Source organism: Lycium barbarum, chromosome 4 (assembly GCF_019175385.1).
Source record: "Lycium barbarum isolate Lr01 chromosome 4, ASM1917538v2, whole genome shotgun sequence".
In the NCBI taxonomy this organism is placed as follows: Eukaryota; Viridiplantae; Streptophyta; class Magnoliopsida; order Solanales; family Solanaceae; genus Lycium; species Lycium barbarum.
The window spans coordinates 140778557-140793024 of record NC_083340.1 but is presented as its reverse complement, the minus strand read 5'-3'; the positions used below and the strand labels follow the sequence as shown (position 1 = coordinate 140793024).

The 14468-nt window shown below is 34.5% G+C and overlaps 1 long non-coding RNA gene across 1 annotated transcript; it reads right to left on the bottom strand.

The window, feature by feature from the left end:
- Positions 1–10865: 10865 nt before the first annotated feature.
- On the bottom strand, positions 10866–12832 carry LOC132638730 (uncharacterized). Its single transcript, XR_009581866.1, has 3 exons — positions 12749–12832; positions 11928–11987; positions 10866–11132 (listed from the first exon to the last, which is right to left on the bottom strand). It is a non-coding gene; the product is annotated as an uncharacterized LOC132638730 (long non-coding RNA).
- Positions 12833–14468: the final 1636 nt, after the last annotated feature.

Below are 14468 nucleotides of genomic sequence, written 5' to 3'. Positions count from 1 at the left end.
TTCTTGAATAAAACATTTTGCTAATGCAAACTTATTGATTATTAAATATTGATAACAACGCTTGAGATGATGTACTTCTACGTACCCTTGTTTTGTGATCCACTTTTATCTTGTTATAGTCAAACCTCTCTATAGTGACAGTATTTATCCGAAAATTTCATGGCTGCTATAGTGAGGTGTTGCTATGCATATATACTGACATTCGATATTTAGATCTCATTTAGCTGTTATAAACAAAAGTACGCAAAAAATTAACTTTTTGTACTTTTTATGTTATAAACGAAAATAATATACTTGTAAATTTTAAAATCTCAACTGATTTTCATATCTCATAAATTAAAAATTGAAAAGACTAATAAATTACTATTAAATCCATAACTAGTTGTACCACACAGATAAATAATTACAATCTATGGAACATATGCATTTTAAATTAATTGAGAATTTAAATATTTCAAGTTGTAGGCAAAAACTCTACAATTGTAGGCTGTTTCGTAAATCTAGTCTCTTAGTGATAATATAACGCTTGAACTGACTAAGAATTTTGTCCAAACTTTCAGCAAAAGGAAATTTAGCTTTCCCTTGAAGGCTGTCTAAGTGCTTAACAGTTGACTATTCTATCTCCAAGTAGCAGTAGGTTGAGACTCTTCATCGACACTTTTGTTGTCACATATTTCTTACAAAATATTATTACACGCTATTTGAGTATGGATGTTATAGAGAGGTAATTTTACAAAGAGTGTACCGTTATAATGGATGTCATTGCTGTTATAGGCAGAATGTTGTTATAGAGAAGCAAAATATAACATGAAAAATCAGTTCCTGAGAAAATCAGGCCGTTATAGTGAAATGCCATTATAACGAATGACAATTATAGAAAAGTTTGACTTATGATGAGATTTTTTTCTTATGTTAGCAAGAAAACGTTCAAATGATAGAATTACGACTTTAAATTTTGTCTCGACAAATCATACATTAAAATCTTTTATCTTAATCCATGAACAATAAAAAACTAAATTTTTGAAAAGTAATAAAAAGTAAAAGGCTAAAGTCATAGATAGACCCTCAAACTTATTCATATTTTTCACTTGGACTCTCAACTGATCGGCGTACCATATGAACCCTTCAAGACAACCTTTACTGTGTCACTTAAACACCGCGGGCTAGCTTGGCACATTGCGTGGAATTCACTAACATTGAGCGCGTGAATGTATTAAAAGGAAAGGAAAAAGCTAATTTCTACACCCCACCCCACCCACCCATACCACCCTTTCTTCTTCTTCCTTACAGAACCAACAATGGCGGTCTCAAGCTTTATTATTTTTAGATCACATGGTAATGCATATTAGAGTCTCTTAATTAATAGGACATTTTTGTACATTTATTCTGTGAAATTGGAGGTAAGAGTGTAATAGAGGTATCTTAGAGGTCTATGGTGAGGTCAAATGCTTGATTTTTCCGTTCGTCGTCGGGCCTGAATTTCATAATGAAGATGGCCGGAATTATTTTAAGGACCCAAATCTGACTCCTCTTTTTTAGAACAAAACAAAGCATTTAAGAGGAAGAAGCAGTCTTATACAAAGTATTTGGGGAAGGAGGTAGCGGAGACAGTGGTTGTGAACTAGTATATCCGGTCGGCACATTGGTGGTAATGGCGCAGGAAGAAGATGAATGAGAGAGATTTTTTTAATTGAGAAATCTAAGGAATTAATTGAGTTCAAATGGGGTCACGTAAATGTATATTTTGGTTGTTTTGGATGAAGCCTTGTTAATTGTTTATGTGGCATTGTAAAAATACATGGCAAATTTTAATTGGGTAGCAAATACAGGTTGGCAGCGCCTCATAACACGCACAAACTTTTATTTCAACTGTCAAGACCAATGTGTCTAAGTGACACAGTAAAAGTAGTTTTGGAGGGTTTAGATGGTAAGAGTCTCAGTTGGGGGGTCTAAGTGGATTTTACGGATAAGTTCGAGGGTCTGTCGATGACTTAAGCCAAAGTAAAAAGGAATGCCTCCATGCATATCATCGATCGCATGGAAAAGGCTCAGGCCATGCGTTGCTTGAAGCATTAATATATAGGAGTCCGCAACTTTTTTAACCCAAAAAGTATCAAAAGGCATCAAAATAACTCAAAAAAAAAAGTTACTGAAGTAACTTTTGCGCACAAATTTAGTGCGCAATATGGGTTCAATAAAATGCCCCCCAGCTTCATTTTCCAAGCTACTCTTCTTCACCTCCTCCATTTTCACTCTTTCAATATACTTTAGCCCCCCCCCCCCCCCCCCCACACACACACACACAAAAATCATGTCTCAAAGCTCTGAAACGTCAAACATTGCTATAGAACTCGATGTTTGTGAATGTGGTCGTTATTGTAAGCTAAAAACATCAAGGACCGAAGATAATCTAGGGTGTCGTTTTTGACGTTGTAAAGTACTCGAAGTAAGTGTTTTTACATTTTTTTAGGATTTAAATTTTTTTCACATTGTATACATATTATACGTTTAAAATCTGATTTTCTTGTAATGTTTATAGGATATGAGCGGTTGCAAACATTTTCGTTGGGAAGATAGCATTCCTGTGGATAAAACGGTAGCGGCGAAAATTAAAAAGCCTACTGTTGATAGAGATACCGCAACTTCACGTATCTCAAGAGATACCATGAAATTTGACTTGCAATTTAAGCTTATGGAAGCTAAAGAAAAGATTGATCTTTTGGAGGTCTTGCTAAAAGAATCCAAAGAAAAACAAACTTTTCTCAAGGCTAACCTTAGAAAAACTCAGCACGAGAAAAATTCTTTGAAAGAAAAACTGAAATTTTGGAAGATTATTTGTGCTATGTTGCTGTTGTTTATTATTTCTATGTATTTTGTTTACTAAGTTTAATATTTCTATGTATTTTCTATTTATTTTGTTATTTTTATGTACTTTGATTTAACTAGGTGGACGTTTTCATTTATTATGTAATTCTCACCCTTTATGTACTAATTTATCTTTTTTTTTTAAATTGTGAATTGTTGAACTTTTTATGTATTATTAACTCTAATAAGATTATTTAAATTAATAGTAGACTATAATAATCAAAGAAAATTAAAAACATACTAAAAATATTCAAATTGGTGACTTCATCATAAACTAAAAATACAAAGTAACCACACGAGTCTGATAGTTAAATTACCCAAAATCTAAGAGAGTGAACCAAAATAACCCCTAATCATCATCAGAATAGAAGTCCTCAATATCATCCTCAGAACAATATTTTGGGTTTCTTAAGACATATCTTTTTTTTTGTAGATGTTAATTCTCTACTTGTTGATGATGTTTGTTCTTCGGCCAACTTTGGCATGTAAAATCTACAACGTCTTGCTAGCATTCTGTTGTTTTCTTTCCTAATCATTTGTACCGCAAGCTCGCAAGTTTCTAGACCTACTCGAGGCATGGTTATTGAGTACCTTGTTGAGATTTGAGCATTGAGATTTTCCAAGTCACGAACAAGACGTTCTGATTTGGCGTGCCGATGTGCCCATTCTCGTCGTAACCCATAAAAATATTCTCGTGGATCTGAATATTTCACGCTGCAAAAATCATCATTACGCTCTATAAGAAGGTGGGGTTTCATATAATCTAGTAGGAAATCATTGTTATTAAGAAAACTTGATTCACTGGAATAGCTGCTATGATTCGAACTATCATCACCACTACTATTCGAATCCTTTGGAAGGAATAAAAACCAATCTACATTTCTACTACTCGACATTGAAAATGTTGTAGTCTAATAACAAATGAAAGGCTATTTATATAGATGGAAACCCCCCAGTACCCTCGGGGACCCTACCAACTTACTTTATTATAAAAAAATATTAATCTTCATCGGACATCTCACAGTCCGAATCCCACTTGGATCTGAATCTTACGTAACCCTGTTGACCATATTCTACGCTTAGGCAACGTCTTTTCATCCGATTGTTCTCTTCGCGAAAGCGGTAAGAGCAAAATTCAACTCTTGTGGAGTGTCACGAGGCATTGACATAGCATGTTTTTTGGGGCGTTTAAGCAGTAATGACCTCAAGTTTTGTTCAAGTGCTGCAGCATCCCTGACACGCCAATCCCACTCCTCTCTCATTATGTTATTGTATTGTCGATTGAATCTGCTTTTCGGGTTTTTTGAGTATTTAAAATCATCATCTAGTTCCCATGTCCTACCTATTGCTTCGAATATGTCTTGTGGGGTAAAACATGTAATAGAACCAATATCAGCAAATTGGGTATAGAATGACATGAAAACTCGTTTTAATATGAATGCTAGTTGTTCATCAATCATGTTATATACTACTCTTTATAACACTAACTTGTATTGCGCAACATTTAAATGCGCAATATATGAGCCATAGATGACACTCCATTATTTGCCTGCTTTTTATGACACACTATGCTTGATGTGACAACACAATGCTCCATTATTTGACCGCTTTTTATGACACACTATTGCATTACGCAACATTTAAATGCGCAATATATGAGCCATAGATGACACTCCATTATTTGTCCGCTTTTTATGACACACTATGCTCGATGTGACAACACAATGCTCCATTATTTGACCGCTTTTTATGATACACTATTGTATTGCGCAACATTTAAATGCGCAATATATGAGCCATAGATGACACTCCATTATTTGTCCGCTTTTTATGACACACTATGCTTGATGTGACAACACAATGCTCCATTATTTGACCGCTTTTTATGATACTAACTTGTATTGCGCAACATTTAAATGTGCAATATATGAGCCATAGATGACACTCCATTATTTGTTCGCTTTTTTATGACACACTATGCTTGATGTGATAAAGAATGCTCCATTATTTGGCCGCTTTTTATGACACACTATGCTTGTCTCCATTATTTGTCCGCTTTTTATGACGCACTATGCTTGATGTGACAACATCCATTATTTCACCGCTTTTTATGACACATTATGCTTGATTTGACAACACCATACTGCATTATTTCAAAAATCTTATGCTATTGTGCAACATTTTCATGCGCAAAAGTATTGCACAGTATTTTCATGCGCAATGGGATTCCCACGTTTTTTAAATGTTCACTTTTGCGCTCATATTTTGCCTATTTGATATGAATGTTGGATGAGGTAAAAACTCATTCATTTCATAAGTTTAAGTCTTTTAAGTTCTTGAAAAAACTCAAACTTTAAAGAAAAAATATCTTCTCCTTCTTCAACCGTTAGAGTTTCTCTATTTTGGGATGGATTTATACTTGATGACAATAATATCATTCGTTATAGTATCAAACCAAAAGCCCATGTAAAGTTTCCAACAACCTTAAACTACGAAACATTAGTCACTTACCTACATAAAAAAATGAAAACTGATCCCACAGAGTATGGATTATCTGTAACTAGCAGATATCCAAACACCGTTTCACAAGGCTTAGTGCTTTATGGTGTGTGAAATATCAATGATGATGACTCTTTGAGGGAGTATTTGAGGGCGCCTGAAGAATATAGGGATTTAGTCGCTATTTATATTCTTGAAATGTATATAGAAAAGATACCTGAAGAAGTCCCTCAAGTCCAGCCTACTCATGATAACACTTATGGGGACTTTAGTACTTATACACACATTTTGAGTGGTCAAGTCCCGCTGGAAACTCTAAGCTAGCAATTTAATCAAAAAACACTAAAAATTGGTAAATATTCATTTTTAAATTATTATTTTGTGTAGTAGCTCGTATTTATTTTATTTATTGGTAAATATCCTTTTTTGGTATCTTTGTAGGGGTTACACACCTGATATGAGTAATATTAGGCAAAACTCTCAGTTCGATGGAGTTGAAAATTATTCACAAAACTTGTCAGTGGTACCAAATGATGATTTTGGGCAATCCACTCAGTTCGGTGGAGATGATCTTTCTCCAAACCATGACAATATAGATCAATATCGGTAGGTTCATTACCTTGATATTAAATAATCCATATATATTTGATGTTGGTATTTAAAATATGTTACTTTTCGTGTAGGAAAATGCCTTTCTTAGATGGTGATGATTGTCCAAATTATTGCGAGACATCATCAAGTGATAGCGAACCAATTAATGCAGAACAAACCGATGATGATGATGAAGACGAAGAGGTCGATGTTCAATCTGGTGGGCAACAAGCAAATTTAATAGCGTTGATGCAAAGTCCGCTGCCGGAAAACCCAACTCCCGAAAGCCCAATGTAGTGGCATTCTGACAATATTCCATAACTAGACAATCTTCAAGGTCGGGCTGATGCCTTTGTCTTCACCAGAGAAGATGATCAATGTCGTCAAAAAATGTGGAAAGAACCGGCCGATCTTATAAAAGATGATTGCTACCTTGAAAAAGGGATGGTGTTCGGATAAAAAAAAAGCATTGCAGAGGGCAGTAAAAATTTATTGTTACAAGGAAATGAGGGAGTATAGGGTTGATGATTCAACCAGAAAAATATGGAGACTAGTTTGTAGACGACAGTATTAAGGCTATCAATGGATGCTCTGGGGAATTGAAAAGCTCGATGGCATGTGGGTTATCACAAAATTCCACAAACATCACATTTGTCATATGGAGAGAATCGAGTAGATCATTTTAATTTAGATATAAATTATGATTGCTCAAGTGCTACTTAAAGACGTTACCAAAACCCCCAAGGTAAGCTATTCGACCTAGTTTATTATAATTCTTACATCAATTAAATTGTCATTGCTAAGTGTTGTTTGTTTAAACTTGTGCAGGATCCCCATCAAAGATTGCATTAGAAACATTAAGATGGTATATTAAAAAACAATAAGCAAGAGAAAAAGATATCTTGGGCGTAGCCGTGCGTTTGAGATGATTTATGGAAATTGGGAGGGCTCTTTCAGGACGGTGCCGAGGTATATGGCAGCTCTACAAAAATTCAATACAGGCACTATGCAATGTATTATGCCTTGATGTCTATCAGATAGCACACATATGCCCATAAGATCCTTAATAATATGTTGCCTCAAATGTGTCAAAAACATGTCTCATGTGTCATTACTCTCGTTAGCGGCAATTGCGAAAGAAAGAGGAAATATCAACCCATTGGCATCCATTCCTACTACAATCAGTAGCTTGATGTCGTATGCACCATACGCATGCAAGCCATCTATGGATATGACTGGCCGGCAGTGACCAAAACCATCAATAGATGGTTTGAATGCCCAAAACACATAGTTGAAAATTGTACCGCCCAGAAGCCTCCACTCTACAATAGTTTGGAGGGTGGCAGCCTCCTTTTGCTTACCATTGCTATTAGTTAAGGCACGTCAAGGCAAATTTTCAAACTAAGTTTGGAAACGGCACACTCAACAAATTGATGTGGGCGGCTGGGATGGAGCATCAACAAAAACAATGGCTTGCGAGGATGGAGACGATCAAGGAAGTGAGTCCGGAAGCATATACTTGGTTGAAGAAAATTGATGTTGAAAAATGGACATTACATGCTGATGAAGGCATGAGATGGGGGATGCTCACAGCAAATAGCTCGGAGTCATTCAATGGTTTGCTAAAATCTGCTCGGGGACTACCCGTTACTGCAATGGTAAGAATGACTTTCATGCAAGTTGTGGAGCGGTTTGTGACAAGAACCAAGCAAGTCAGAGCCATATTAGTAGAGAATGGGAGATGGATGCCAAAACCTTTCAAAATGATGGAGCATCATAGGCAAAAAAGTCTGTTGCACAAGATGACCGAGTATGGCCAGATTGAACGTATGTATGAAGTCAGAATAGGTTATTACCAAGATAAGGGAGGAAACATACATACCGTTTATGAGGGCACGAGAACGTGTAGTTGTGGTAAGTGGCAAACATACCACATGCTGTATTCTCATGCCGTCAAGTGTTTCGAGGCAATGGGAAAAACGGTAACAAGTTATGTGGCATCGGAATACAGCGTCAAAAGTTACGCTAAAGCATATGTCGGCCGCTTCTACCCACTTGGTGATCAAGCTTATTGGCCAGACGAGCCATTTTCAATGGTTGTTAACAAGAAGTATATACGTAAAATCCGGGTTACCGCACGAACTCGGTATCCCAATTAAATGGATGTTCCCGATAGGATATACTCTCGAAGGTTCTCGACGTGTAAGGAGTTTGGCCATGATAAGCGTTTATGTAGCCTATGAGGCCGTGGTGGTGCAAGTACGTCTCGTAGTAGAAGAGCCTCCCGTACTTGATGTATTGTTTTAAATATTTTATTATTGTAAATAATGATGTATTATTTGGTTATTGCAATGAATTATTTTGAACCTCTCGTATTGGATGAATTATTTTTTAATATAATATTTTTATTTGTATATTAAAACAAAAGTAATGCCTTGACTAGAAAATAGAACACTTAAAACAAAACCTTATAAAATAAAGACTTAAACATAAAGATAACGAGATTCAAACAAACAAAACTTACTTCGGGGCACTTTACAACTCCTAAAACGACGATCCAAACGTTTAGGTAAACTTGATGTAATGAGCCGACATTATTGTCCGCAAAAACAGATATCAAGTTCTATATAAAATATTAATATTTCAGAGTTTTGAAACATGACTAATCTTGCGTCAAAGTATGAAAAAAACGTGAATTTGAGAGCTTTAAAATTGTATGAAAAAAAAAACCTAGCATTTGCGCACAAATTTAGTGCGCAATAGGACCAAACTGTTACTTCGGTAACTTGGTTTTTTTTTTTTTTGGGGGGGGGGGGGGGTGGGTGGGTGGGTGGGTATTTTGGTGCCTTTTGACACTTTTTGGGTTAAAAAAGTTGCGGACTCAATATATAGACTTAATCCATATGCAGCCTCCTAAATTTACCCATTTTTTCTATTTTGACACCTCAACTAAGTTTTGTTTCTATTGAACCTTGAACTTGGCCTCAAGTGTGTCTATCAAACACAATCTGACTTACATAGCATATATAATGAGTTTCATTTTTTTAGCCTTGCGCGTGAATGTCAATCGCATCATACGTGAAAAATTCAACCAATTAAAGCATCCCCACCCATTTTAATTATACACATCAGATAGTAAGAAGTGTGCTACTGTGTTATGTAAGTGAAGAACCACCACTTAAACCAATCGAATGACAAAACTGGAAATTAAGAAATCAAAATTGGAAACTAAAACTGAAAATAAAAACTAAAAACTAAAAACTGAAACTGAAAAAATAAGAAACCAAAAAATAAAAAACTAGAAAATCAAATGTAGTGATAATTAAGATAGGAAAAGGGAATAATTGATAGTTGAGGTGTGAATTAAGCTCGTGAGATAGTTCAGATGTGTTTTTAACCATTATCCTTTTTATATAACTTAGAGCAATTTAGGAGGAAATTCAACCGAGTCCAGAACCAAAATAACGCCCCCCCCCCCCCCCCCCCCCAAAAAAAAAAGGGGTATGAACCAAAATACCCCAGGAAAAAAAAGGAGGTAAAAAGTACCTTTAACGCATAAAAATCATGCCTTAAAGGACTTGACGGAGACGGACCCGTTAAGTCCTTTAACGCATGATTTTCATGCGTTATTGGATGGTCTTTTTTTTTTTTTTTTTTTTTTTCTTTCTTTCTTTCTTTTCTTTCTGTCTTCCTTTCTTTCACACTTTTTTACATACTTTAGCTATATATTAATCATGCTTCGAGACTCCAAAACTTAAATATTTTATACAGAATCCTATTTATTTTTGTGCGATTAATAAGGTAGGCTCAACACATCAAGGATATACAAAACTTCGGATTGTCGTTTTAGTGGTTGAAAAGTGCTCAAAGTCCATTTTTGTTTGAAGACTTGTTGTCATTAGCTTTAAGTTATTTATGTTTTAGGGTTTCGTGTTATTTCTATATTAATGCATAACTTTATTTTGACAATTTCGCAAATAAATAAATTAACAATACATAAAAAAATTAATGATCCATAATCAATTAACAAAATATTAATTCATAATCAATTATTTCTGTGATTTTTTTTTTTGCTTTATACCCTTCAACACCTAACTAATTGGAGTCCGCAACTTAAATAACTCCAAAAGTGGGTGTGGGTACCAAAATAATCCATTAACGAATAACGAACAATAAGCTAAATCCCGAATAACGAACAGTAAACTAAATCCCGAATAACGAACGATAAATTAAATCCTGAATAACAAACGATAAGCTAAATCCTTAGTTTTGGATTTAACATCATTAACATAATTTCCGAAAAGGATTAGTTAGTTAACATAATTTTTTGACGAAGGATTAGTTAGTTAATATAAAATTTTGTTTGTTATTACTTTAACTATATGAGTTAAGTAAATTATAATCGACAATACAATATCATGGATTATTCAAAATAACTAACTAAATCCTCCATAACTTATCCTAGTTAAGTAAGTTCTAATTAGATATAAAATTTTAGTTAATTTCAAGAATAATGAATAATTTAGTATTTACAAATACGACACCTCCATGGATCTCTGTTAATTATTTGTTAATTATGGCATTGTTAATATTTGTTAATTATCTCATTGTTAATATATTTATTTCTGAAATTGTTTTTCCCATGTTAATTACTTGTTTATCCATGTTAATTATTTGTTAATTATGTCATTTTTGTTTGAAGACTTGTTGTCATTAGCTTTAAGTTATTTATGTTTTAGGGTTTCGGGTTATTTTTATATTAATGCGTAACTTTGTTTTTAGTGATTATAACTTTATTTTTATAATTTCACGACCCAATTCGCGAGTCGTGGTGGCACCTACACTATCCCTCCGAGTAGGCGAACCACATTACTAATAACAAGTTAAATAAGCGGAAAATTAAATAAGAATAAGTTATCAAGTCTTAAATACTTATCATAACTTGTCACGACAACCCCCAAAATCTGGTCAAAGGGTACAAGAGCGCTAACATAATACGAAATATAAGTCTGAAAATACCCGAAGACTACATATTGTCTGTCGAATACAAAAAACAGAAATAAATAGAGAAGGTCCTTCAGGGGCCACGGATAACCAAGTAGCTCACCCTGAATGACTGAAAGATGTCACCCTCGCGTATCAGCCACGGGGTGTAGAACTGGAGCCTGGATCGTACTCTGCACTCAACAAAAGTGCAGCAAGAGTAGTATCAGTACAACATTGGTACCGGTAAGCATTATAGGCCGACAATGATTAGATAACGCATAAAGAAGTGGAAACTGACAAGTAGCACATAGAGCAAACAGGTATGGTCACATCTAATATACGAGTAAAGTGTAAATGAATCATGAAATCAACCAAGACAGATATAGTTCACCAGATGATCAGTCAAATGTATGAGTGAATGAATGCAATGCAATGCAACAGTCACCTCTCTCACTCCACTCTCGTACACACATGCTAAGGGCAGTGCCTCAAAGACATGACCCATGGGGGACCCGCGAAGTCCATGTACCACTCATGCTCTCCGGCAGAAACCTCGGAGGCTTTCAATCACTCTCAATCTCCGGCAAGGACCTCGGAGTCTCTCTGTCACTCTCAATCTCCGGCAAAAACCTCGGAGTCTCTCAATCACTTAGCTCACCATCATCACAAGAATAATATGGAAAGCATGTCATGCATGATATCAGTCTCAACAATATCACCAATGTACAATCAACAAATACAAGTCATATTAATGTTATCATTCCTTTTCGTATGATGAGAGAGCTAGTATATGACAGAGGTATAAACAGGTGATAATCACAGAAAATAACACATATGGCGACAAGCCCACATAGCAGCTGACAGAGCCAACCTAATATGAATCCACCTCCACTTCATGCCCGAAGGCCTATATGCTATCCCCGTCACTTTCTACAACTACATACGATTCTCGAATCAGAGTCTAACTAAAGTAGACTGTAACCTACCTCAATGCCGAGCGGGTTCCACAAACTATCAAACCAACGCCTTCCCTTTGCGGAGAGCCTCTGAACAATCGAAATTTACCAATCATGGGTTCGGAACAATTAAGTACACTAAATAAACCACTTTCCAAATATTATCATTCCGGACAATTCAAAGTCAACCCGCAAATGATCAGTTAACCAAAGTTGCAACCTAATCCTACTCGCAAATCTCAAATATCATGAATTTAAGAGTACACATGTATCTCAAGAGAAACATCACAATTTTATTATAGCAGATCGTTTTTGCCATTAATTGTTTCCGTCAGTACCCAACAATAGAAATTGGATACTACAATAATTGCCTCACGTTTTGCTACTGAGTTTTATAAATTAATGGTCATGGCTACAATATTGGTTAAAAAGCATCCTACTCTTAATCATCTCATAATTATTATCCTATCATGACATCCAAAAGTGTGAAAACAATATGTATATATTAAGAATATTCTAGTGTCCCAAATCAAATTGACTTCTAATTTTTCCAAGGTGTTCTCGTTTGCCTATAATTGAGGTAAATGCTAGTTTTCCACAAAATAGAAACATCTCTGAATTCATACATGGTCATATAAATTTCCTAAATTACATGAAGTGTGGAAAGCTTTCCTTTTTATGAAATTTAATTTCAAGAATGATATCAATAACAAACAGATTATGGAATGTCAAATAAGTAGGAGTTGACTTCTTTCCCCACCAACAAAACATTATAATATTCAAAGCCAAGAGAGATCTGTCAAAGCATTAATCTAGACTCAAATTTAGATTTATTACTAAGATTCTCTTACCTGATGCAATGGTGGTCCCTCTCTCCCGAAGTACTATTATCCCGTAGCCTAGCCGAATATGTGTAGGTTTTCTTTTTGATTAGCATACTAGGTATAAAGAAAAGAAAAGTTCAGTTATTCCCAATACATACCCATGACGTAAAGAGAAGGAATGGTGGGCTTGACCCACTTCTTTTACCATTTAATAACCAAACAATTGCACTTTAGTCCACCAATCCATTAGCATATTAGCCAAATAAAATAAAATAAAATAAATACTCTCACCTCATGCCTTATATATATGTGCAAATAAAATTCCCGTTAATTTCTACAATTTACTTATTCACTTAACCACCTGTAGAAAATATAGTCCTTCCGTCAAATACTTTAATTACCAACTTAGACCTTATATGTGTGAAACTCATATTCCTATAAATAAACTATTCACACATATTAAATAAAAAGATATTTCAAAAAGTACCCGCCAATTAAATGACCATGCCACCAATCCCCGCAAGTCAAGAATACCCTTTAAACTACGAAAAGGGTATTTTAGCGAAAACAAGTTCACAGGTGCTAAACGACCAAACGGGTCGTTACATATAATCAATTAACAAAATATCAATTCATGATCAATTATTTATGTGTAATTTTTTTTTTTTTTTGCGTTATACCCTTCAACCCCCAACTAATTGGAGTCTGCAACTTAAATAACCCAAAAAGTGGATTTGGGTACCAAAATAACCCATTAAAAAACCTTTTGCGCACTAATTTATTTGTAAGTGGGTGAAATTTTAAATGGTCATAACTTTGCGCTCGGATGTCCATTTGATGCGATTTTTTTTTTTTTTTTTTAGGTATTTTTTCGAGATCTATGCATCTGAATTGCCGCAAGGCTGTTCACCAGCCCCGAATTTTCCAAAAATGTCCGTTATCCCATTCAATTTCAATTTTTCCCCAAATTCGTGCGCAATTTTCATTTATTTCTTTTTTAAATCTAATGGCGAAAAATATATTTCAATTCCATAATCCCGTGATAATGATGTTTTCAATGTCAATTTCAAGGTTCCAAATTCAATTTAAGAAAACAAGTTAGATAGCATTAGTGAACATACAAAATAATAAAATGTGTCTACATTGTTACTGTAACCAACTTGGCTTGGTGGTAAAGCCTTTGGCTTTTGACTTTTTTTTATCTCATCCACCAGGGATCAAACCTCGGCAGGAGCATTGAGAAGATGTTATTAGTAAAAAAAGAACTAATTTATTTAACGATTAACATGGGATAAACAAGTAATTAACATGGGAAAAACAATTTCAGAAATAAATATATTAACAATGACATAATTAATAAATATTAACAATACATAATTAACAAATAATTAACGGAGATCCATGGAGGTGTCGTATTTGTAAATACTAAATTATTCATTATTCTTGAAATTAACTAAAATATTATATCTAATTAGAACTTACTTAACTAGGATAAGTTATGGAGGATTTAGTTAGTTAGTTTGAATAATCCATGATATTGTATTGTTGATTATAATTTACTTAACTCATATAGTTAAAGTAATAACGAACAAAAATTTATATTAACTAACTAATCCTTTTCAAAAAATTATGTTAACTAACTAATCCTTTTCAATCCAAAACTAAGGATTTAGCTTATCGTTTGTTATTCAGGATTTAGTTTATTATTCGTTATTCGGGATTTAGTTTATTATTCGTTATTCGGGAT